We start from the raw sequence: 25,886 nt of genomic DNA, 5'->3' as shown, positions 1-25,886 counted from the left end.
AATTTTTTTTTTTTTTTTTTTACTAGCACCCCATTTGCATTCACCCTCCCCAACATTACAGCATCACGCTTTATTTTTGCATAAGTAATGCAAGCAAGAAAACATGTCCCATTTTCATTTTTGCAAACAGTCCTTTATGATTCCAGATGTGTACATTCAGAGCTATTTCAGTTTATATGCTTAGCAAATCATGTCAGCTTGTAGATGCCATCTTGTTGCCTTACTTTAAGGTATGCATCTATGTCAGGGTTTCTGAAGTTAGACTTTGAAAGCACTGATCAGTATACTCATTTCAGGAGGATAGGGAAGTCTGCTGTAAAGATAACTATACTCGTATGCAGTACACTGGAACTATGCCTTCCTGATGACTGTACTCTTTTAGGAAACAGAGTCAAAATAAATGTACAGAAAAGTGAAATCTTTGCATCCAGAAATGTAATTTATTCTTCACTGAAATTGGATTAACTGAGAAGTCTGAAAAGGTACAATATGTTTGCATGTCACTGTGGGCAATCCTTAAATGTATTTAACTGTTTTAGTTTCTTTGAAGAAGAGGAATGCAAGAATAGCAGCAGTTGGAGATACTTTCAGTGACCGAGTCTTTAACAGAATTTGATGTTTATACAAAGTTTTTATATGTCATGTCAGAAGGTTAAATGAAATCTGGGCCTCCTGTAGTAGGTATGGTTATAAGCATGAGAGAAGTAAAGTCTGTGCTTAATAGAAACTTCACCAGGAAACGAATGTTGCAGCAATGTATAAAGGGCAAAACAAGTGTTTCAAACGTGCATGTTAAACAGAACATGAATCTCAGCTGGCTGTTAGTTCTGTTAAAAAGCACTGAAATAACTGCAAGTAAACTGTTAACAAAAATGCTGAGAATTAGTAAACAGAATGTTGAATTTAAATTAGACACAGGTTTTGAGTATAATGTTTTGTTGTCTAAAGATACTTGTTGAGGTTACAAAGGTACACACAAGAGATGAAGGCAGATTGCTAATGTATTCTGCTACAAGGTAGATTCATTGGGTCAAAATTTGCTGAAATGTTACTAAAAGGAAGTGCAAAATACTTGTAGTGCATAAAGAAATAATTAATACTAATATTTGGGTTACTTAAAATGCAGGAACGTAGCAGTGTTGAGACTATTTGTTGTGTAGAAGTAAAAACTGGTTGATACAGCAACAGTTCGTCAATCATAGAGACATCTTAGATAATATTCAGGGCATTGCAATGATATTCTGCTTGACCATGCTGTTTTGTTTACAGGGTTAAGAAGTTTGCTAGAAGAATGTCTCAAACAAATGAATCCCGATGCTATGCCAGTAATACGTAGTCAATGGAAAGTACCAGTAGCGTTCAAGAGTAGAATTTCTCAGGAACTGAGGTGAGTACAAGGTTTACGTGTCATTAAGAAGTAAATAATGTGTGAATACTATGATCACAATTTTAAAGCAAGAGATTATTTGCATTTGCATTGATCCACATCATCAGTATAAATTGACTGAAAGAGAGCATTATGTAATGCTTAGTACCTAGGACATGCTCTTTAAGAATGCCAGATGGCTGCATGCATGTCAGCTCTCCAAGTGTGAAAAAAAGAAACTGATAAGTAAGGGCCAGTAATTCTGCCAGTTTTAGTTACTGGCTAGTAAGTAGACTGGCTGCCAGCAATGAAGAAACATAGAGAGCCAAAATAAAAATCATCTAGAAAAGGTGAAGAGAAATCTTGATTATAAAGAGTCCTGCAGCTGTTCAGCAAAAAAGCAGTTCAAGCTCCAGCTTTGGTACAAGAGGTGGCTTCCAATAATTTAGAAGAACAAAATTAGTCAAATGTGCTCAGGGCTGGTGATGATAGGAGCGAGGAAAGTGGTAAAGATTTTATTTAATAGTATTTTAAAAGGAAGGGAAGCACCAACATCCTGGAAGAAAGCTGTGGTGACTGTAATACCTAAAGACAGTTAAGACTTGTCAGACCCAGCTGTATAAAGTCCCATTTCAATTTTAAACCACAATTTTAGTGTGGATGTCTATAATAGCTAAAAGAATGGCAGTGGTTTTGACAAAAGTGATAGATATAGATTAATGTAGTTTTGTGTAAGGGAAGGCAAACAGGTGACAACATTAATAGAACAATGATGATCCATAGGGAAGCAGAATTTAAGAAAATACTGCTGTTTTGGTTGGTCTTGATGCTTACGGTCAGAAAGTATTCGACAGTGTAAGCTGGGATTTTGAGTAGGGCAATGGAAGCATTTGCATTCCTTGATTCTATAATAAGGTAATTAGGTGAATATGTGAGGGATTGGAGGCAAAATTTAAACTGGAAAAGTTCCACTCTAATAAGTTGTGTCTGAACAGTGGAACCAGGTAGGTATCCTCTTTCCCCTTTGCTCATCATCATCAACCCCCCTTTTTTCCATTTTTTTTTACATGGGGTTGAGGTGTCATGTTAACTGTTGTCATGTCTCTTGATTCAGCGTTACACTCCTGCCTTCTTCAGCACTCATGCTTGACTGTCACAGATCTTCTCACACACAATCCATCCACCTCTTTGCTGGATACCCTTGTTTTCTCTTATTCTGTCCCAAATCATCTTCACCAGATTGTCTTCTGCTTTTCTGCACATGCGCTCAAACCTCTGTAATCTGTTCCATCACTTCTAGCTTTCTCATCTGCTCTACCTTTACTGCCCAGGTTTCTGTAGCACAAAGTAGGAGTGGTCACACCACTGTTTTGTACACCTTAGTTTTCAGCTTCTTTTCTGTCATAGACTACACCTGACACACTATGCCAGTTGGCTGCAGCACCTCTGATTCTAGATTTGGCCTCTTCATTCAGGCTTCCCTTCTCATCAGCCACCCTCCCTGATACTTGAAGCTATTCACCTATTCCACTGCCTTCCCTTTTACCTCAGATCTCAGCTTTTTCTGATTTGCCTAATTTGCTGCCATTATCACTGCCTAATCTATACTTAGTTTCATCCCATGTGCCTTCAGTTTTGCATTCCATTCCCGTATCCTTTGCTGATGTTCTTGCTCAGAGTCTGCCTGGAATGCCATATTGTCTGCATACAGCAACTTTGTTGATCTGTTTCCTCCAAGCTGTTTGCTAATGTAGTCCATCATCAGTATCAACAGCAGTAAGCTTAGAGCTGAACTCTGGTGCACACCTACTCCCACTGAGGAACCCTTCTGTGCAACCAAACCCTGTTCATACTTCAGTCACTGGGTCCTTGTATTCAAGGACTATGGTCACAAAAGGAGCTACGCATGCACATAAACCAAAAGGAAATGCTGGCAGTGATACATGCAATCGAGGCCTTCAAACTCTTTCTGCATCAAGGCCACCTGCTAATAAGGACAGACAACACCACAGTTATGTGGTACATAAGCAAGGAGGTACCCATTCCTACCCTCTTTGCAGACTGGCAATGAATCTATGGGAACTTTCCTTGAAACTCAATATAGAGCTGCAATCCCAGTCTGTGCCAGGAAAAGACAATATACTGGCGGACAGCTTAAGCAGAAATATCATGGATGCACACGAATGGATGCTGCACCCAGACATCTTCCTACAGATAACACAATCATGGGGAAGGCCAAGACATAGATCTTTTTGCCTCCCCCCACAATCATCAGCTGAAGAAATTCTGCTCAAGGACATACCACCCACAAGCATGGAAAGTGGACGCCCTATCTTTTAGCTGGAGGACTCTTAACAGTGTATGCATTTCCACCTCTTCCATTAATGACCAAGGTTTTACTGAAGATCAGGACAGAGCAGCCAAAAGTGATTCTGATAGCTCCGGACTGGCCAAGACAGCACTGGTACCCACTGTTAAAGAGCATGTCATGCACGAAACCATGGCCTCTTCCTCAATGGCCACTTCTCCTGACACAGCACAATTACAAAACTCTGCATTCCAACCTGAAAACCTTGCAACTAACAGCCTGGAAAATACCTTGACTCCTCCTCAGGATAAGCCATCCAAGAGAGTGAAGGATATCATCATGGAAGCTCGCCGGCCTTCCACAAGAAAGGCATATTCAGCAAAATGGAAAAGATTTCACACTTGGAGCACCACAAAGGGCCTAGATGCGACAGTGATGAACATGGCACATATCCTGGAATACTTGGCAGAAATGCTCCACAATGGCCTGTCTTACTCTTCCATTAAAATTCATGCTTCAGCAATTTCAGCAGAGTACAATACTGATCCACCTGTCTTTTCTCATCCTCTCCTAAGACGATTTCTAAGAGGAATTAAAAACATCAATCCTCCAAGGAAACCTCCAGTGCCTACTTGGGACCTTAACTTTGTGTTGGAAAAAGTAACTCTGCCTCCCTTTGAACCAGCAGCATCTGCAGAACTGCAGTTCCTGTCTTGGAAGACCGCCTTCCTTCTGGCCATAACCTCAGCAAGAAGAGTATCTGAGTTACAGGCCCTCATGGCAGTACAGCCATTTCTTATTTTTCATCAGGACAGAGTCTCATTGAGAACCAATCCTTCATTTATGCCAAAGGTGGTATCCAGGGTCTCATTAAACCAAGCTATTCACCTGCCTACCTTCTTTCCAAATCCACAAAACAAAGGGGAGAAACTTCTGCACACCCTGGACATGCACAGACAGTTGCGCTACTACTTGGACAGAACTAAAAGCTACAGAAAAACTGACCAGCTGTTGGTATCATATGCTGCTGGTGCACAAGGAAAAGCAATTTCCAAACAGACAATTTCAAAATGGATAGGGAATTGCATTTGTTTTTGTTATTACTTTCATGGAAAAACTGTGCCAGCTAACATTAGACCTCATTCCACCAGAGCCACAGCCACCTCCACAGCCTTCTTAAGAGGGGTGGCTACCAAGGACATTTTAGAAGCTGCTACATGGAGCTCCGTGCATACATTTTCCAAGCATTACAATTTACCTTTATATTCCAGATCCAGAGCAGGCTTTGCTACGGTAGTCCTGCAGGGCATTTTAGCTACACCATCCTTTACATAGATCCTCCACCCCCAGATTGGCTATGGTATTCTGCCCATATGTGATGACTGCAGATGCATCCTTGAAGGACATAGTACAGTTTTGTACCTACCATAAATGTAGATGTCCGATAGGTATGCATCTGCAGTCAGGTTTACCCTCCCTCCTTCCCCTCTTTGGTATTTATTGTGTACTTTTCCCTCTCATAGCTAGCTGGGGTTATCTATTATGGTGTATTTGTTTTATATATAGTTTTATATATATATATATATATATATATATATATATATATATATATATACACATATATATTTCTGTGCATGTTTGGAATTTATTGCATTTCTCCAAATTTAGCCTTCCTTTGAGGGCACCTGGCATCTGGGGCAAGAAAGACTGAGGAAGATGGCGTCGGCTGACGCTTTTATACCCCAGGTGCTCTGACGTCGGGGAAAGGGCGACATCAGCCGGCGCCGGACCCAGACTTTGGAATCCGGCCGACCGAAGGGCTGCCTGAGGCAGGACAACCCATATGTGATGACTGCAGATGCATACCTATCGGACATCTACATTTATGGTAGGTACAAAACTGTACTTTTCTCACCACATTGTACAACAAAGGCTAAAGCTTCTCTACCATTAAGATAGATCCAGCTAGTTTCTATTTCAAATGTTCATGCAGGGTTTAAAAAAGTTTTCTTGGAGTCTCATAAATTATGCAAAGCATTTCTTAGAGGGATTTTTCCCCTTCATCCAGCAGTTAAAAATCCAGCTCTGCCATGAGACCTTAAGTTCTTGAAGCTTTGATGAAACCTCCTTTTAAGCTAACTTTTTCTAGTGAGCTAAAGTTTGTTTCTTGGAAAACTTTTTCTGGTGGCTGTCACTAAAACCAAAAGGATGTCTGAGTTACATGCCTTACCTTTCCCAGTTCATCTAATCTTTCAGATAGTCATTTTAAGGACCAACATGGCCTTCATTCCTAAAGTGGCTTTAGAATCTAATCTTAACCAGCCTGTTAATCTCTGTTTTCCTTCCCAGTCATTCCAACAAGGGTGAATACCTTCTGCTTGCTTTAGGTGTGTGCAAACCACATAAGTTCTATCTTCAGAGAACAAAGACCTTTAGAAAAAATTTGCAGTTTGTTTCTCTTACTACCAAAAGATTGGTTATGAAAATTTCAAACCAGACGCAAGCCAGACGCCTCCCCATTGTATTACCCTAGTTTATTTTATCAGAAACAAACCTCTGTCTTTGATGTCTAAGATGCATTCTGTGAGGTCTGTAGCAACATTTACAGCTTTCTTTAAGAATACAAATTAGAGAAGAAAACGAAAAAGGAGCGCAACACCATAGACATAAAACAGGAACTTTAATACAACAAAAACAGGATAAGCGCTTTCGGTGTGTGCCTTCCTCAGATCCTGAAAACAATTCCTAAACACTAACCAATCTAGTTAAAAGACAATTAACCAACTAAAAAATGAGGCAATGAAACAGCAACACTTACTCCCCATTTGTATAAAGCACTTGTAACAAAAATGTGTTTTAGAATAACTTGGATCCAAGCTTAGAACAAAATTACATTTTGTTAGAGACAATCAACATAGAATTTTAAAACTTGTAATATAATAAATAAATAAAACACTGCTGTCAAAACCATTACACAACTTGTAAATATGTTAAAAACTCGGAGCTTATAATGTTAACATAGCAGGTTCACAACCATACTATTAAAGAAGCAACAGTCACAGCCTGATATACAACAAACAAATAACTACTGTCATCCCATAGAAGTCTGGTGAACACTCAGAATCCATATTATGAACAAAATAGACACAAAACCCACCCATTAATAGCAGAATACACTACAACTCCAAACTTAAAAGATGTCATGTTCACATCTCTAAAAGAAATGAAAGCATGCATAAACACCTATTCTATAGAAAGTATACAGAAGGGATAAACATTACAGAGCTGACATCTGTAACAGACTGTTACAAAGTAAAAAATATATAATGAGCTTCCTTAATGGCGAAAAGTCAATCCTCGTTCCTTCAGGAACGGTTTAAGTGGAACAACACTATTAAGCCCTGGGAAACAAACAGTCCTTAAGTCCGTTATCCATTTATATTCTTCCATTTCCATTTGATTTGTTACATCCCTTTCTCTTATAGTTGGACGAACCATTGCTAGAACCATAAATCTAAATGTATGGGTGACATTATCTCGAATATGAGCATACAACGCATTTGTAACAATCTTAATGCGTATATCAGATTGGTGCTTAAAAATTCTTTCTTTTAACATCCTATTCATTTTGCCCACATAGAAACATGGACAAAAAGTACAGGTAGCAACATATACCATGTTCTTACTATTACAGTCGCCATGTCCAAAAAATTGGTATGTCCTTCCTGTAACTGGATGTGTAAAAACATTACTGGTATTGATAACAGTACAGGCTTTACAACTGCCACATTTCCGTGTGCCAGAATGTGTATGTTCATTCCTTTTGGCTTTGCAACTTTTATTGCAAAGCAACCACTTTAGATTTTTGTTGTTCTTAAAACTAAAATGAGGTGTGGTCCCTACTATTTATTTCATTCTATTGTCTGATGTTAACACAGGCCAGTATTTTTTGATTATTTCACATATTGTAGAATTATCACTACTATAAGTAAGGCTGACCCTCATGGTCCCCTTCCCTACATTAGCACGTATTCTGTCATCTTTCATCACTTCACTTGTCATTCCATTAATATACTTTTGATAGTAATAGGGTCTACCCTTATTCATTCTCAGATCTCTTGCACAATCTATTGATGTTCATCGTGTTTCACTGTTGCAGTCATTACACTTGGGTTATCCTGCTGGCAGGCTACCCGCAGTTGGCCTGAATTCCAAAGTCCTGGTCCAGCGTCTGTTGTTGTCACCTCTTCCCTGACGTCAGTGTGCCAGGGGTATATAAGATGCAGCCGACGCCATTTTATCCAGTCTTTCTTGCCCCGTGGTGCCCGAAGCAAAAGCAGTTTGCAAGTGCCGGTCGGCCAACTCCTGAGATTTTCAAAATTGAATTTCAGAACCGAAGTCTTCAATAAAGCTAAGTACCCCGTTGGGGAAACTTTTTCTTGCTCCAGACTAATGTCAATAAAAGTTAACAATTGTATTTCTTGTGGGAAGCAAATACCTCATAAGGATTTTCACTCTTACTGTATTCCTTGCCTAGGCCCTGACCACGACGTTGCTAGTTGCCGGTTTTGTGCTAGATTCAACCAACGCACTATTAAGCGTCGGTTTGATTTTGCTTTACATTACTTTGGCCGAAGGTTTAACTACATAATGCCGTCAGAACAACCGACGACCGGAATTCATAAAAAACGCAAAGACAAAGAAAAGGACATGCATCTGAGGTCCAAAACCGATGATGAAGCCTCTTCTAGGCCAGTCGTCGGTTCGCTGGTTCTCAGTGAGGAGCTTTTGCAGCCCCTGACACCTGCTACCTCAGAGCCACAGGCCGCCTCCGACTCCCACGTGGAGACAACTAGGCCTCTGGAAACTCAAGGTATTGGGCCTATGGAAACTATTCCCTCAGATGGGTCTGGAGCCGCTGAGCAGGCATCGGCTTCTGAGGGTGTTTTCAGACCTACACAGCTTACTATCAAGTCCACTTCAGCAGCCAAGGCAAAGTCTAAAACACCATTAAAGACTAAGAAACAAGTACAGCATTCTCCTGGACAGTCATCCATGCCAAAGAAACAGATGCTTAAAATGGCCGAGGACCTAATTACTTTGATCAGGGGTTCCCATCCCCCTCCTGATAAAAAGCCTAGGCGAGACGCTGACTATGACTCCTCTGACCAGGTTTCTATTTCCTCTGATTCCTCTTCAGAACAGGGATATTCTCTTCCTCCCTATGTGGACTCTGATGCTGAAGAATCTTTCCCTTCAGCCTCTCCTCCTGAGGATTACTCTTTTGGGGAAACCTTGCACACCATGAGGGAGCATTTCCATTGGGAGAGCCAGGATTATTCAGAATCCAAGAAAAGGCTCAGAGACTTTCTTTTACTGCCTCAGCACAGGCCCCTTGCTATCCCCCCTGTACTAGATATTGTTGATGATGTTTTTTCTGAATCCAGTTTGTCTCCTGATTCTTTACCCCCTGCACCAGTCAAGCCAGATAGGTACTACAGGGTCCCAGACTCTCATAAATTTCTTTATAAAAACCCTGCTGCTGACCCAGAAACAATTTCTCAGGGTCCCAAAGGGGTCAAGGCTTCCACTGCAAAAAACCCTGTTCCCTCTGATAGGGATTCTAGAGCATTGGATAGATGGGGGGAAAAGGTTTATACTTCTGCTACTTTAGCTGTAAGGGCTTTAAACTGCCAGTTACACATGCTTAAATATCAACAATACCTAATGTCTTTGCTAAAACAGAAAATGCTGACAAGCTCAGAATGTCCTGACAATAAGGAAATGCAGGATTTATTGCATGCAGCTGAACAAGTGGGAAAGCATACTTTGCAATGTGGTTTTGATTCTTTAGAGGCTTCTTGCAGAGCCACAGTTACAGGTTGTGTCATTCGAAGGCATGCTTGGTTAAAAGAACAAAGTTTACCTGATCATGTTAAAGCAAAATTACTGGATGCTCCATTACAGCATGATACTTTGTTTGGTGTTAAGGCAGAAGAGGTGTTAAAGAAAATGGAGGATAAAGCAAAATCAATGCAGACAGTAAAGGATTTCTTACAGGTTCAGCCACCTAGATTTAGCAGGAACTGGCCTACAAAAAATTGGTCCTTTCCAGTGTCAGACAGGCCACAAAGAGGCAGATACAGACGCCCAAGAGGCAGATCTCAACCCCAAGGCTCATACAGACCTAAACAATGGTGTGCTTCAGCCCCCAAAGGCAGAGAAGACAAATCACAACCTTATAGGAAACAGTCCCGATGACTTCCCTCTACAAATGCCAAGCACTTACCTTTTGGCAGCACCCTTAGGGGGAAAACTAGCATTTTTCTCACAAAATTGGACATGATCACCCAGGACAAATGGGTACTGAATATTGTTTCTCAGGGTTATAGGTTCCACTTTCACACCCTACCAAGGTCTAAAGGTATGCCAGACCTGCCACAAAATCAATGGGCAGAGGTACAAAAACAAATTTCTGCTCTCATGGACATAAGAGCTATTCAAAAAGTACCACAGCAAGAACAGGAGCAAGGATTTTACTCACAACTTTTCTTGGTACCCAGAAAGGACAAAGCCTGGAGACCAATACTGGACCTGTCAATTCTAAATACTTTCCTGGATGTTCCAAAATTCAAAATGTTGACACTGCAGCAGCTTCAGCCCATGCTGGGCAAGAAGGCTTGGCTAGTTACTTTGGACCTCAAAGAGTTATACCTACATGTCCCAATCAGACAGTCTTGCAGAAGATACCTCAGATTCATAGCTGGCTCAATGCATTACCAGTTCTCTGCACTGCCCTTTGGCTTATCTACTGCGCCCAGCGTCTTCACAAAATGCCTGGCACCAGTAATTGCATCCCGGAATATCCTTTCGAGGAACCTCCCCAGAAGAGGTTATGTAAGAGGAAACAAGTTGACTCCCAGGATGAGTCTTTGACATCTGACACTGACCTCGAGGAGTTGGAAGGGTCCTCCAAGTTGTCCCTTGATGATGTCTCCTTTGTGGACATTTTAGAGATCCTTAGGCAGAGGTGCGACTGGCCCCCTGTCAACCCTTCTGATGAGGAGTCTGTGACCTGAAGGCTTTCGGGTCTCAAACTTCTGCCTCTTGGGTGTCTCCATCTTTTGACGAACTGCTGGATCTAGATAGTTGAAAGGTGTGGGATACTCCTGACACCATGGAGCCCTCCCCAGGAGACCAAATAAGTTCTTGATTGCCCCTCCTGGTAAAGGGTTCTTGTTCAAAGGCGTTCCTGTAGATGCTATGGTGGTGGTGGCCATGAAGAAGGAGTTAGCGGAGACTTCATCATGTGTTCATCCGCCAAACAAGGAGTCTCGACAGATGGACAGATTTGGGAAGCGTATATTTAGTTCAGCGGCTTTTACCCTTCGATCGCTGAACTATCTCACACACTTCACGAGGTTGCAGAAGGATCTCCTCAAGGAGTTAGTAGATTCCATACAAGGTGCGTGTACTGAGGGAGTTCCTGACAAGATTTCTACTCAGTTGTCCACCTTAAATTCTGTGGTTAACTCCTCCATACGACTTGTCTCTTATGCTGCGGGTGGAGTGAGTAGAGCAGCGGGTTCTGGAGTTGCCTTGAGATGCCACTCCTGGGTGCACTTGTGTAATTTTGCGGAACCGTTCAAGTCTAATTTCACCAACTCCCCGTTTGATGGTTCCTCATTGTTTGGTTCCAAGGTGAAGGATACACTCACTCGGTGTGAGCAAGAAGGAAAGATGCTTTCTGCTGTGGGAGTGCATTTTACTGTCCATTCCAGACCGTACCCCAAGGGTTAAAGGGGCGGTAAAATGTGGTTCAAGACACACAGGGTGAATCCTCCTTCAGAGGCAGAGGAGGAGGAAACAGCAGACGCCCTAGAGGCAGGGGTGGTCCACAATACCAACAAGGCCGTGATTCCTTTCAAGGATGGCCTTATCAGCGTTCCTGATGTGGAGCCCGGCCGCGCTCCTCTGGGGCCGGTTGGGGGCTGCATTTCTTTGTATCAAGAAGCCTGGCTAAATATCACCCAGGACAAGTGGGTACAAAGAGTTGTTACCAGAGGCTGTATCGTACCCTTTTCCCTATCACCGTTTGTTCCCAAAAGGATCCCAGATATACCACCCAATCTCAGGGATCAGGCAACTGCGGAGATCAACAAGTTGCTCTTAAAAAGAGTCATCCAGCCCGTCCCAGCAGACCAGATAGGATCTGGAACTTACTCCAGGTTCTTTATAGTTCCAAAACGAACCGGAGATTGGAGGCCAATATTGGACCTCAGCAGATTGAACGAATCAGTGAAGGACAAGTTTCGGATGGTAACACTGCAGTCTATACTCCCATTGTTAGGGAAAGACTTTTGGATGTGCTCTCTGGATCTTCAGGACGCCTACTACCACATAAAAATGGACAAGGCGTCCAGAAGCCATCTACGCTTCTGGCTGGGAGCCAGTCACTATCAGTTTCGCTCTCTGCCCTTTGGTCTCACCACAGCCCCTAGGGTGTTCACCAAATGCATGGCAGTAGTGACAGCTCACCTGAGACGTCAGGGATTCCAGGTGTTTCCGTATTTTGACGACTGGCTCCTGATCGCCCCTACCAGGCATCTACTCCTCCAAAACAGGGACGCCACAATTCAACTTTGTGCTCAGTTAGGGATCTCCATAAATTGGAAAAAATCTGCATTATTGCCCTCTCAAGCTGTGATTTTTATAGGCGCAGAGGTAGACTCAGTGAACATGACAGCTCGTCTCCCCGCCGAAAGAGCACAGAACTTAATCTCCCAAGTTCAACGTTTTCTCCCATTGCAAAAAGTCAAATCAAAGTGGGTTCTTCAGCTCCTCTGGACTATGGCTTCCACAATTCTATTGGTACCATTAGCCAGGCTGCACATGAGAATTCTCCACTGGCTTCTGTCTTCCCAGTGGTCCTTCCAATACCTCCCACTGAGTCCATCCTATCCTGCTGATGGAATCATGCAAGAAGGACCTTCTTTGGTGGATGGCTCCCAATCAACTGATCATGGGTGCCCCTTTGTTCTGGCCCAACCCATTGCCACTGTGACCACGGATGCCTCCCAGATCGGGTGGGGGTGGCATTATCTCGGCAGGACTGTCCAAGGTACATGGTAAGAACATGAGGCTCACCTGCATATCAGTGTTCTGGAGATGAGGGCAGTGCTTCTGGTGTTGCAAGCACTTCAAGACCTTCTTCCTCTAGGGACAATTGCGATGCAGTCAGACAACATGTCGTTTGTTTGGTATATCAACAAACAGGGTGGTACCAGATCTTACCCACTCTGTTGAGAGGCCATGCGAGTTTGGGAATGGGCGATTTCTTCCCAGCGCTTTCTGGTTGCAATGCACATTTCAGGGACAACCAACGTGATAGCCGACAAGCTCAGCCAGACAAGCCTAATGCCTCACGAGTGGTCTCTGAAATGGGAAACAGTGGATCAGATTTTCCGGAAATGGGGACAGCCTTGCTGTGACCTTTTTGCCAGCCCAGTCAGTACCAAATGCAGCAGTTATTTTTCCCCTCATTCCCCCTCCGGGGGAGACTCCCAGAGATGCTTTGGCTCACGATTGGCCCATGGGACTTCTGTATGCCTTTCCTCCAGTCCCTCTCATTTCCAAAGTGATTCAGAAAGCCAGTTGGCTGGGAAGCAAGTTGGTCCTCATTGCTCCTTACTGGCCTCGTCAGGTCTGGTTCCCCTTCCTCGAGCCTCTCCTCCTGGATGATCCTTGGATTCTGGACCCAGCTCCAGATCTATTGACTCACATGTCGGGTTCACTACACCCCTCAATCCACACCCTCAAATTGACGGCGTGGCTGCTCCAGTTCCATCCCTAGTCAGGCTTCATGATGTATCATCTTCAGTGTCACATATTCTTATGTCCTTCCATAAACCTTCAACTAGGAGGCTGTATGGCAGTAAATGGAAAAGATTTTCTATTTGTGCACAGAAAATGAATGTAGATCCATACACTGCTCCTATCCCTGTGATTCTGGATTTTCTTTTTGAGCTTTTTCAGCAAGGATCTGCCGCTGCCACTATCAGAGTCCACATGGCGGCGATTTCTCATATTCACTTAGGTTTTCCAGATACCAATTTAATGTCTCATAAGCTATGCAAAACCTTTTTGGAAGGGGCCACTCTATTGAGACCACCTCTGCAAGAACCAGTGGCTTCTTGGGATTTAAATTTTGTGTTGTCCAAATTGACTTCTCCCCCCTTTGAACCTTCCCACTCATCTTCTCTAAAATCTTTGTCTTGGAAGACCTTGTTTTTGGTAGCTTATCACATCAGCTAGATGGGTATCGGAGCTACAGGCCATGTCTATTAAGCCACTGTATTTGATTTTTCACAAAGACAGGGTGTCATTACGTACTAATCCCTCCTTTGTACCCAAAGGTTGTTCTAATGCTACCTTAAACCAATCAATAGAACTCCCAGTTTTATTCCCTAACCAGTGTAATGCAGCTGAGTACCGTTTTCATCAGCTAGACGTTCATAGACAACTACGTTTTTATCTACAGCGGACTAAGGTTTTCAGGAAATCAGATCAATTATTTATTTCCTTTTCTGACTCTAGATTGGGCTTACCAGTTTCTAAAGTGACACTATCTAATTGGATTTCCAGTTGTATAGCCTTTATCTATAGCTTGGAGGGCAAACCTTTACCCTACAGGATGAAGGCTCATTCTACCAGGTCGCTGTCTTCCTCTGCAGCCTTTCAAGCCAGGGTACCACTTGATAATATTTGTGCAGCAGCTGTGTGGGCTACCCCTCACACTTTTATTACATATTACAAATTGGATTTGGCATCCAAGGGTAGAGCATCCTTTGGCTCCATGGTGCTCAAGAATATTTTCCAGTGAGCCACCCGAGAATAAGGCGCTAGGGGACGCTGTCCCATATGTAAAAATGAAGGTGAGATTGGACTACCTAACATAAAGAAGTTATGTACTCACCATAACATTCCATGTTGGTAGTCCATCTGACCCTTCATTTGTACCAACCCGCCCTCCTGCCCCATCATGGAAGATCTGGAAGTAATAATTTGGTTGCCCTTGGTTGGAGACCCTTTAGTATTGGTTGTTTTTATGGTTGTTATTCTAGTGAGCAGCAAACAAGATCTGGGGATTGTACTGGTGCACCATGGGATACTTGCTTAGCCACGAGCCAACCAGAAGTCTTCCAGCTTGTAAATTGGCTGAGTCGGAGCCGAGGATTGGCTCCGAACCCGTATGTAAAAATGAAGGCTGAGATGGACTACCAACATGGAACGTTATGGTGAGTACGTAACTTCTTTTTTATGGCAGTTTAATGTAATTCAAGTGTGTTGAGCTAATTCTTTAACACAGTTTTTAACACTGATTTCACACAGTGGTTGCTTTGGTACTTGGATTTTGTTTAATGGAAATTCTTTAACTTCTGACTGTTGTAAAAGTATTTTGAACACAATTCAAATGTTTTTATGATAAGAGTACAGCTTGGCAAAATTTAGTTGTGTGGAGACATGCTTATTACTAGAAACTTTAAGTGCTTATTATGGTCCATTACCCGGTACTCTCAGTTTATTATTCTGGCTGGCATTTTCTCCCCCCTGACTTGATGAATTCTAGTTCTGCACCCCCCCCCCCCCCATCCCATCTTGTTACACGTAAAAAGGAAAAAAAACAAAATAAAAATATGCTTTAACCTATGGTTTGTGATTCTGTTGGGGACGCTGCTTGGCCTGCAGACCAGTTACCTTTTGCCCCGTCATTCTAGTGTAGCTTTGCCAACCACTAAGGAGTAGGGTTTAAACATTCCTGGGGCTGTTCCAGTACCTGGAACAGGCCTGGGAGGACCAAACCCTTTAGATGCAGGACTAGTCCAGGGTAAGAGACTCTTTGCCAGGCATAATAATCTGCACTCAGATATTTTATCTAGTAGTGAAGTTCACAAGAAAAAGAAACAGAAGCTGCAGTATACAGCTGATAATCAGATTACTGCAGTTTGTAAGGTTGATGAGGTTTCCTTGGCTAAGAATGTTCTGCAGATGGCTAGTTTTGCTGGTTGTGTTTCCATACATGGCACTAGTTTGGTTAGAGAGCTTTCTGTTATTTCAGAGTACGATATGGAATCTGATGAGGACAGTGGTGATTTCCTGTTGACCCCGAGCCCAGTCATTCTGATTCTTTGGAAGGTGAACCTGAGCTGAAGTCCAAACAAGCATTCACTTTTCCTCAGTTGATTGCAAGATTTAGTTATGTTTTTGCTTTGGAGTAGTTGGGAAGTATCCCAGAGCTAGGCAGGGTATATGACCTTATAGAGGACAATATGCCCAATTCTGTGGCCTTTGGCCTTGGAAGATGTTTATAAAGCTGCCTCCTGGACACTACTATATATTTCAGTAGTCCTAAAAAGGCTCAGTGAAAATATAGGGTCTCCTTGGATATGAAACGTCTCTTTTTCTCAGTTGACTGCTGAACCAGCTGCCTGCTCATATAAAAAGTCCTTGGCTTAATCTAATCCAGTTCCCCTTAACAAGGAAAAATGGTTAGATTTTCAGGGAAAAGAACGTGTCTTTCTAGTAATCTAGCATTTAGAATGTTAAATTTTCAAGGCTATATGTGGAGTTCATTCTGTGTGGAGTCTGCATGTCCACCCCGCGGTTGGGTGGGCTTTCGAAAGACATGCGTAACTGGGCGTGCCTTCGTTGAAGGTTGGACGTCGAGCTGGCACCTCGGAGTTCGTGAAAATCTACTGCCAATCATTAGCGGACCGGAGTTCTGCTGTGGTGACCCCTAACCAGGAAAAGCCGAAAGGCAAACAACAATATGTGGAAATTTAGTGTGGGAACAGTTTGGATGATGATGATGATGCATCTTTGCCTGCAGAGCAACAGTCTTGTAAGGCATGAAATTGTTTATAATTTGACTCAGGTTTTGAAACTTGCTTTAAAAGGTGTGCTTGAATGTGCTGATGCAGTCTTAAAAAATGTCTGTTTCTTCTGTTGTATTAAGACTGTATGCTTTGTAATGTAATCAGAACTTCTCTGATGATTTAAAAGATGAAATGTTGACTGCACCTTTGGGTTCTGAATTGATGTTTGGACCCTGTTACACAGATTCTAAAACAGTGGCATGGTAGAGGCAAGTGAATGCATGGGGTACCTAGGATGTTTCATGTACCCAAGATCTCCCCAAACAAGGCATTTTCCTTTGGGGGGAGACAGAACAAACAAAAATACCAGCCAAAAAAAAGGCAGGGAGCAAAAAGGAAATGGAAGGAGGATAATACTTCAAAACCAATTAAGTGGGGTTCTTTTCTAAAAAAAAAAAAAAAAAAAAAAAAAATCATCCTCCTGCAATGGAAGGACTATGCAGAGTCACAGAGTTCCTCTACCCCCAACTTCCTTCCCATCCTCCTTCCCCTAGGATGTCTCTCAGCCCTGCAGCTTAGCTGCAAATACTCTCAGACAAATGGGTTCTGAGAGTAATTCTGAGATAGAAAATCCTCCCCCTTTCAAAGGAGTTCATCCGCACCTACTTTACTAGACAGAACTGTTTCATCCACTGCTCCATCAAATGGTAGAAGTAGGCATCAATAGAACCTGTGCTGGCGGTACACAAAGGGAAAGGATTTTACTGTGGAATCTTTTTGGTACCAAAAAAGGTGCACTGTTGGAGATTTGTCCTTTGTAAACACCTTTTGTAAATGTTCTGAAATTCAGAATGCTCACCATACAGTCTGTCCTAGCATTGCTTCTAGACCACTGTTTCATAGTTTCTCTAGATCTCAAGGATGCTTATTCCTGTTGCTCCCAATTTCAGGAAATTTTTGAGATTTGCTATGTCTAGCTTACATTATCAGGTTTCTGCATTACCCTTTGGTCTATCTACTGCACCTTGAGGTTCACAAAATGTCTGGCCCCAATGGTTGCCTATTGCAGAACCCTAGGTATTCACATTTTTCCTTATTTAGAAGACTTGCTAATTTGTGCAGTTTCTGTATCCATTTGCTTGGAATCCTTAGACAGTCACATCCTTCCTTAAAAGTTTTTCCTCACACCCTCTCAACGAGCTGTTTTCCTGGGATGTTGGATAGACATAGTAAAAAGGGTATCCTTCCCGCCTGAAGACAAAGTTTTGAGTTATCATGGCATTTTCTTGGATTTCTCTCTTCTAACATGGCCTGAGCAGTAAAGTTCCTCAAAATTGTAGTCCTCTTACATCAATGCTCCTCATGATACCAGTAGCCAGATTACACATGCCTTAAAAGTTTTCAATCACTTATGGACACTGGGTCCTCTTCTAGTGGTCACAGACAACACACCATGATGTGGTACCTGAACACGCAAGGAGTGTACAGTTATACCCTTTTTGACGGTTGTCAGTGATGGCCTGGGAGCTTGCAGTACAGCATTCTCTGACTCTTCAGGCTTGTACTTTCCCTCAGAGTAAAATACAGCGGCAGAGAGACTAAGCAGATGAATAATGGATAGATCATAGTGAGTGGAAATGCCATGTAAAGGTCTTCCAGGACTTGATCCTGATGCAGGAAGCATCTCAAGTAGATCCTTTTCACTTCCTTTCTATACAGAAAATTGAAAAAATTATTATGTTCAAGACATTCTTGCAGCCATGCTTAGAAGACAGACACTCTTATCATTCCCATGGCTAGAAATGTTCCTGTATACATTTCTATTCTTTTTAGTGATTCCCAAGGTAGTACTTAAGATTCAGAAAAAATACCAGTTTTATTGTGGTAACCCCCATTTGTCCCAGGCAGAGTTGTTTATCCTTTTTAATGGAATTGGCCAAGGATAATTGCCACAAGCTTCCTCACAGACTGGATCTGCTTACACAACATTGGGAAGAACGGTACACCCCAACTTCTAGCAATTGCAGCTAACAGCCTGGATGATACTATTTTGATACCTGTTAGGCACTTGTTTGAGGATGTGCAGCAGGTATTTAAGGAAGCAAGAAGTCCTGCAACTAAAAAAAACTTCGGTTTGCTTGGTGGTGCTTAACCAGTAACAGTGATACTGAAATGTTTTGACCCCTCTGATTTTGAAATATTTCTGTGAGCTTCTCAGAGATGGTTTGTCATATGTTTCTATCAAAGTGCACATTTCTCCTATCTCAGCTTGTCTCTCCATGAACCCCCTTCTTTCATCTCTTTTTGTCTTCAAACAATTTAAAAATGGAATGTTGCACGGGACCCACTCAAAAGCAGATTTGTCCTCCCTGAGATCTCATTTTTGTTCTTGAAAAATTGACCTTACTTCCTTTTGAACCTGCCTCTTGGACTCATTTATGGTTCATTACTTGGAAGGGTATTTTATCCATTGCTCTGACATATGCAAGATGAGTTTCTGAGTTAAAGGCCCTCATAGCGGGCCAACCCAATATGATTTTTCAAAAGGTCAGGGTTGTATTATGCACTAATCTGTCATTCATGCCTAAAGTTGTTTATGAATTCACCTTGAATCAAACCATCAAGCTCTGTGCTCTATCCTGATACAAAAAGCAGGGTTGAAAAGATTCTACATACCTTGAATGTGCACAGGCAGCTCAAGTACTACCTTGACAGAATAAAGACCTTTATGAATGCTTAACAGCTGTGTGTCTCCTATATGGGACTAAGAAAGGTCATCCTGGCATGAAGCAAACTACTGCACAATGGTTATACTCTGTTGTTGCTTTCTTTACCTCCCACCATGGTCAATCTCTTTCAGGCAACTTTAAGGTTTTCTCGACTAGAGCCTTATCTTCTTCTATGGCATATTGGAAAGGGGTGCACTCTAGAAGCATTTTACAGGCAGCAGCTTGGTCCTCTGTTCATACCTTCACAAAACACTACAAGGTGGATTCCTTTTCAAGGTCTAGAGCATGTTTTGCTAGGACAATGCTGTTTCCACTCGAAAATCCTTTATTAAGTACACAGACAAGCGATCCAAGTAAGACAAATATTACGTCTGTTATTTTTGTTTTACTTAGATCGCTTGTGTATGTACTTAAAGGAATTTCGACTGGAAACAGACTCCCCTACCCTGCTTGGAGTACGTTCGAATACTTAGTAATTCTGCATAATATTTCAAATTATATATTTTTTATTATTTTTTTGACTTAGGATGAGTTTAAATTTGCTAGTTGTACCATTATCTGATCTGATTAATATACAATGATTAACTAGATATATATGGATTGAAACTCTTCCACACAAAGAAGTTTCTTACACTGTTTTGTATACATTGTAAAACAAAACATGAAATGCAGTGTCATAAACCAGAAACTAAAACAGTGCACTTCCACAACTGTCACCGCATGGCACACACAAGTGGTTTGTTAAAGGTTTAGCTCTCGAGACTGGATTTGTTTTAAAGCGTGGAAACCCAGTTGATTTTTTAGAATGATATTAGTGATGAGGTCACAAGTGGTAGGGGCACCAAGTATTTGCTCCTTTTAGGAAGAGGTTTTGTTAGGGAACAGCAAGTTTCAAGAACATGTAAAACAGACAATAAGTTTAAAGGGCAATAATGCTTGAATTTAATTCACACATTTCGATGGTCAGTGATTTATAAGCAAAAACGGGATTATTTTTAAGGTTAATGAGGATGTTTCTCTTGTAGTAGGGGACATCCGTTTGCATATTTTCTAGAAGGGCCAAAACCTCAAGAACAAATTAGAAAAGGGTGGTAATATGGTAATTCAGAATCCAGCTTATTCAGTCTTTCTGATCTGACATTACTGCTCCGACCTCAAACCCCTTTAACAATTTCCGTAATCATAATGCAACTCTTTCCCTAGATATCTCTGATCTCATTCGTTGACTTTGTGACCAGCAGTGCGATTTCGAGCAGTTAAGTGCTGTACCTCTTTTTGATATTTATCTCTTTTAGAGATCCCTTTTCTCTTAAAATTTGTTAATGCTGCTGTTGGCATACATTTGTGTGTTTAGACTACATTTTTTCTGTATTAATGACTAGTGTTTGTCATTGTTTCCTTAGTCCTTTCTTCTTGGCATTCCACTGCCATAACCCTTTCCTTTCCTTTCCTTTATATTTAGGCTTGTAGTTTTGGATAAGTTATTGGGTGTGTTGTGTTATACTTGGATATAGGCATAATAGTTGCACTTGGGTATTTTTAGCTATTTGGGTATTTGCTAGGTTCGTTACTGATTCCTGTGCTACGTTTATATATACGTGCATATGTTTATGTGTGTGTGTGTGTGTGTGTGTTTTTCTCTATATACACACACACACACACACACACACATATATATATCTATATATATATATATATATATATATATATATATATATATATATATATGCCCATGGTAGCTAGAGCGTCTTCTGCGTGGAGACATGCGTGAATGGGCGTAACTTCGTTGAAGGTTGTGCGTCAGGGCTGGTAACTCGGCACGTAAAAATCAACTACCAGTCATTAGCAGACTGGAGATGTCCTTCAAGGATGCATCTGCAGTCATCACATATGGGTTGTCCTGCCTAAGGCAGCCCTTCGGACGGCCGGATTCCAAAGTCTGGGTCCGGCGTCGGCTGATGTCGCCCCTTCCCTGACGTCAGAGCGCCTGGGGTATAAAAGCGTCAGCCGACGCCATCTTCCTCGGTCTTTCTTGCCGCGTGGTGCCCGAAGCAGAAGCAGTTCGCAAGTGCCGGTCGGCCAGCTCCTGTAAATTCGTTATCCGAAGACTTCAAAAGCTAAGTACCCCGTTGGGGACTCTTTCTTGCCTCAGCCGATGTCAGATAAAGTTAATAATTGTTTAACTTGTGGGAAACAAATACCTCATAAGGATTTCCACTCTTACTGTCTTCCCTGCTTAGGCCCAGACCACGACGTCTCGGCCTGTTCAGCCTGCGCTTCCTTCAACCGACGCACTCTTAGACGTCGGTCGGAGTTCGCAGAAGAGTTTTTTGGGGCTAGTTTTGCATACAAAATGCCGTCGGAAACCCCGACTTCACATTTAATTAAGAAACGGAAAGACAAGGACCGACACACGCGGGCCGCGGTTTCGGCTGAAACCGCGGCTAGGCCTACCGCGAGTGCCTCGGTCTCGGCTGATACCGAGTCCTTGGATCTTCCGAAGCCTGAAACAATACAACCGACAGCCTCGGCCCCGGAGGCTCCTACCGAGTCTGTTACAGAATTGCCTTCCGAAACTGGTGTATTGGAATCTTCCGACACCATACCTTTAGACAAAGCTACACCAGCACGTGGTGCAGCCAGGCCTCCTGCATCCATGTCCATTAAGGCCTTCACCAGGGCTAAAGCTGCAAAACACACTAAAGCCATGCCTCCCAGTGTTATTCCTCAGGGACCCTCTTCTAGTTCTCAGATTCTAACCTTAGCAGAGGACCTTATTTCTTTAATCAGGGGCTCTTAGCCCCATCCGGACAGGGGCTCCCAACCTCCTCCAGGCAAAAGGCCTAGGGTGGATCCCCCTGATCCACTTTCCTCAGAGGAGGCCTCTGATGGCTCGGATCACTCAGACTACCAGGAGGAGGCTTATTCGGCCTACGAGGATTCGGATGCAGAGGAATCTATCCCCTCAGCCTCCCCTCCTGAAGAACTTTCCTTTGGGGAGACCCTTCACACTATGAGAGAGCATTTCAAATGGCAGGGCCAGGAATATTCTGATTCCAGGAAAAGACTAAGAACTTTTCTTCATTTACCTCAGCATAGACCTTTGGCTATTCCTCCTGTTTTAAATGTCATTGATGATGTGTATTCTGACTCTAGTATGACCCCTGACACTCTGCCTCCGGCCCCTGTTAAACCCGGTAGGTATTACAGGGTCCCAGACACACATAATTTCCTTTACAAGGCCCACTCTGCTGATCCCGAAACTATTTCACAGGGCCCTAAAGGGGTTGCAGCTGTTACTACTAAGAACCCACTCCCCTCTGCAAAGGAGTCCAGGGCATTAGAGAGATGGGGTAAAAAAGTGTATACTTCTGCCACTCTTGCAATAAGGGCATTAAATTGTCAGTTTCATATGATACAGTACCAAGAGTATTTGTTAGAAGAGATGCATAAGAAACTGTCTTCTACTGAACCCCTTGACCATAAATCCCTTCAGGATCTGGTACATAACTCCCAGCAGGTTAGCAACCATTTCTTGCAGTGTGGTTATGATGCATTGGAAGCTTCATGTAGGTCAGCAATGATGGGTATTGTCATACGTAGGCATGCTTGGCTGAAGGAACAATCTCTGCCAGACCATGTTAAAGCTAAGCTTTTGGATGCTCCACTGGAAAAGCAAAAGTTATTTGGTTCCACTGCTCAAGAAGTCCTAAAGAAATTTGAGGAAAAGGCAAAATCTGTACAAACAGTTAAGGATTTTCTTCAAGTCCAACCGCCTAGATTCAGCAGAAATTGGCCTTCCAAGAATTGGTCCTTTCCGGACACAGAAAGATTTCAAAGGAGCAGGAACAGGCGTACCAGAGGTAGAGGGCAAGCTAGGGGCTCCTACAGAGGCCGTCAATGGCAACCACTAATCCAGACAGGCAGTTCAGGACCTGCAACTGCTGCACAAGGACAAACTCAATGACTTTGCTTTGATTCCGCCAACCAGGGCTCAATTAGAAGCACCTTTGGGCGGAAAGCTTTCTTTATTCTCAAAAAATTGGCACAACATTACAAGAGACAAATGGACACTCCAAATAATAGACAACGGATACAGGTTCCATTTCCACACATTGCCAAAAAGAAATGGCATGCCAGGTCTGCCACCAAATCAAAGGGCAGAGGCTTTGAAACAAATCTCAAACTTACTACAAATGAAAGCCATAGAAAAAGTTCCTATTTCAGAACAAGGCCAAGGATTTTACTCCAGGCTATTCCTTGTTCCAAGAAAAGAGCATCAATGGAGACCAATTCTCGACTTGTCCGTACTGAATACTTATCTCACTGTGCCAAAATTCAAAATGCTGACTCTACAGCAACTCCTTCCCATGCTGGGCAAGGGGTCTTGGCTGGTGACTCTAGACCTCAAGGAGGCATACCTGCATGTCCCTATCAGACAAAGTTGCAGAAGATACCTCAGATTTCTTGCAGGGTCAGAGCATTATCAATTCTCAGCATTGCCCTTTGGCTTATCTACTGTGCCCAGAGTATTCACGAAATGCCTGGCATCAGTAATAGCACACTGCAGACTTCAGGGGATTCAAATATACCCATATCTGGACGACAGGGGATTCAAATATACCCATATCTGGACGACTGCCTTATACAAGCGGACAACCAACAAACTTTGATAAAGGACTTAAATTATGCCATCAATCTTCTACAGGCCTTGGGATATACAAATCAAGACTTGTACCATCCCAAAGAATAACCTTTCTGGGTGCGGATCTAGATACAACCACCCAAATGGCTTATCTCACAGAAGAAAAACAAAGACAGCTACCGGATTACTTCAAGAATCTGACAAGACAAACTCAGATGACTGCAAGAAAAATCCTGCAGGCCCTGGGTTACATGGCATCCTGTATTCTTTTGATTCCACAAGCAAGGCTTCATATGAGAAAGCTACAGTGGTACCTAAGGAGTTTATGGACTCAACACAGTCACAGTTTGGAAACTTTAATCCCACTCATTCCATGCCTTCGCAAGGAATTTCTGTGGTGGGCTCAGGCCAGCCAGTCCAACAGGGGGTTGCCCTTCACAAGGCCAAAAACCTCCCAAACTATTACAACGGACGCTTCAGACTTAGGTTGGGGAGCACACATGGAGGGCAGAGGTATCCAAGGACAGTGGTCACGAAAGGAGCTGCGCATGCACATAAATCAAAAAGAAATGCTAGCAGTGATGCATGCAATTGAGGCCTTCAAACTCTTTCTGCATCAAGGCCACCTACTAATAAGGACAGACAACACCACAGTTATGTGGTACATAAACAAGCAAGGAGGTACCCATTCCTATCCTCTTTGCAGACTGGCAATGAATCTATGGGATCTTTCCTTGAAACTCAATATACAGCTACAAGCTCAGTTTGTGCCAGGGAAAGACAATACACTGGCGGACAGCTTAAGCAGAAATATCATGGATGCACACGAATGGATGCTGCACCCAGACATCTTCCAGCAGATAACACAATCTTGGGGGAGCCTGGACATAGACCTATTTGCTTCCCCCCACAATTATCAACTAAAGAAATTCTGCTCAAGGATATACCACCCACAAGCGTGGAAAGTGGACGCCCTCTCTTTCAGCTGGAGAAATCTGACACTGTATGCATTTCCTCCTATCCCATTAATGACCAAGGGGTTACTGAAGATCAGGACAGAGCAGCCAAAAGTGATTCTGATAGCTCCGGACTGGCCAAGACAGCACTGGTACCCACTGCTAAGGAGCATGTCACGTACAAAACCATGGCCTCTGCCTCAATGGCCACTTCTACTGACACAGCACAGATACAAAACTCTGCATTCCAACCTGAAAACATTGCAACTAACAGCGTGGAGAATACCTTGACTCCTCCTCAGGATAAGCTATCCCAGAGAGTGAAGGATATTATTATGGAAGCTCGCCGCCCTTCCACAAGGAAGGCATATTCAGCAAAATGGAAAAGATTTCTCATCTGGAACACCACAAAGGGCCTAGATGCAACAGTGATGAACATGGCACATATCCTGGAATATTTGGCAGAAATGTTCCACAATGGTCTCTCTTACTGTATCAAGATTCATGCTTCAGCAATCTCAGCAGAGTTACAATACTGATCCACCTGTCTTTTCTCATCCTCTCCTAAGACAGTTTCTAAGAGGAATCAAAAACATCAAACCTCCTCGGAAGCCTCCTCTTCCTGCTTGGGACCTTAACTTTGTGTTGGAAAAACTAACACTGCCTCCATTTGAACCATCAGCATCTGCAGATCTACAGTACCTTTCATGGAAGACTGCCTTCCTTCTAGCAATAACTTCAGCAAGAAGGGTTTCGGAACTGCAGACCCTGATGGCAGTGCAGCCATTCATTATTTTTCACCAGGACAGAGTTTCATTAAGAACTAATCCTACTTTTATGCCAAAGGTGGTATCCAAGGTTTCATTGAATCAAGCCATTCACTTGCCTACCTTCTTCCCAAATCCACAAAACAAAGGGGAGAAACTGCTGCACACCCTGGACATTCACAGACAGTTGCGCTACTACTTGGACAGAACTAAAGGTTTCAGAAAAGCTGACCAGCTGCT

General features: G+C 42.7%; 1 long non-coding RNA gene across 5 annotated transcripts in view; it reads left to right on the top strand.

Moving 5' to 3' along the window:
- Positions 1-25,886, top strand: part of LOC122802528 — a 701,752-nt gene that overhangs the window by 465,324 nt on the left and 210,542 nt on the right. For all 5 annotated transcript variants that reach the window (XR_006364952.1, XR_006364951.1, XR_006364953.1 and 2 more), the window contains one exon: positions 1,270-1,387. This is a non-coding gene — a long non-coding RNA (uncharacterized LOC122802528). The remainder of the gene's footprint in view (positions 1-1,269; positions 1,388-25,886) is intronic.

This window comes from Protopterus annectens, chromosome 5.part0 (genome assembly GCF_019279795.1).
Source record: "Protopterus annectens isolate FY-2018-M chromosome 5.part0, PAN1.0, whole genome shotgun sequence".
NCBI lineage: Eukaryota > Metazoa > Chordata > Ceratodontiformes > Protopteridae > Protopterus > Protopterus annectens.
Note: the sequence above shows the minus strand (reverse complement) of the source record. Positions and strands in the feature narration are given on the sequence as shown.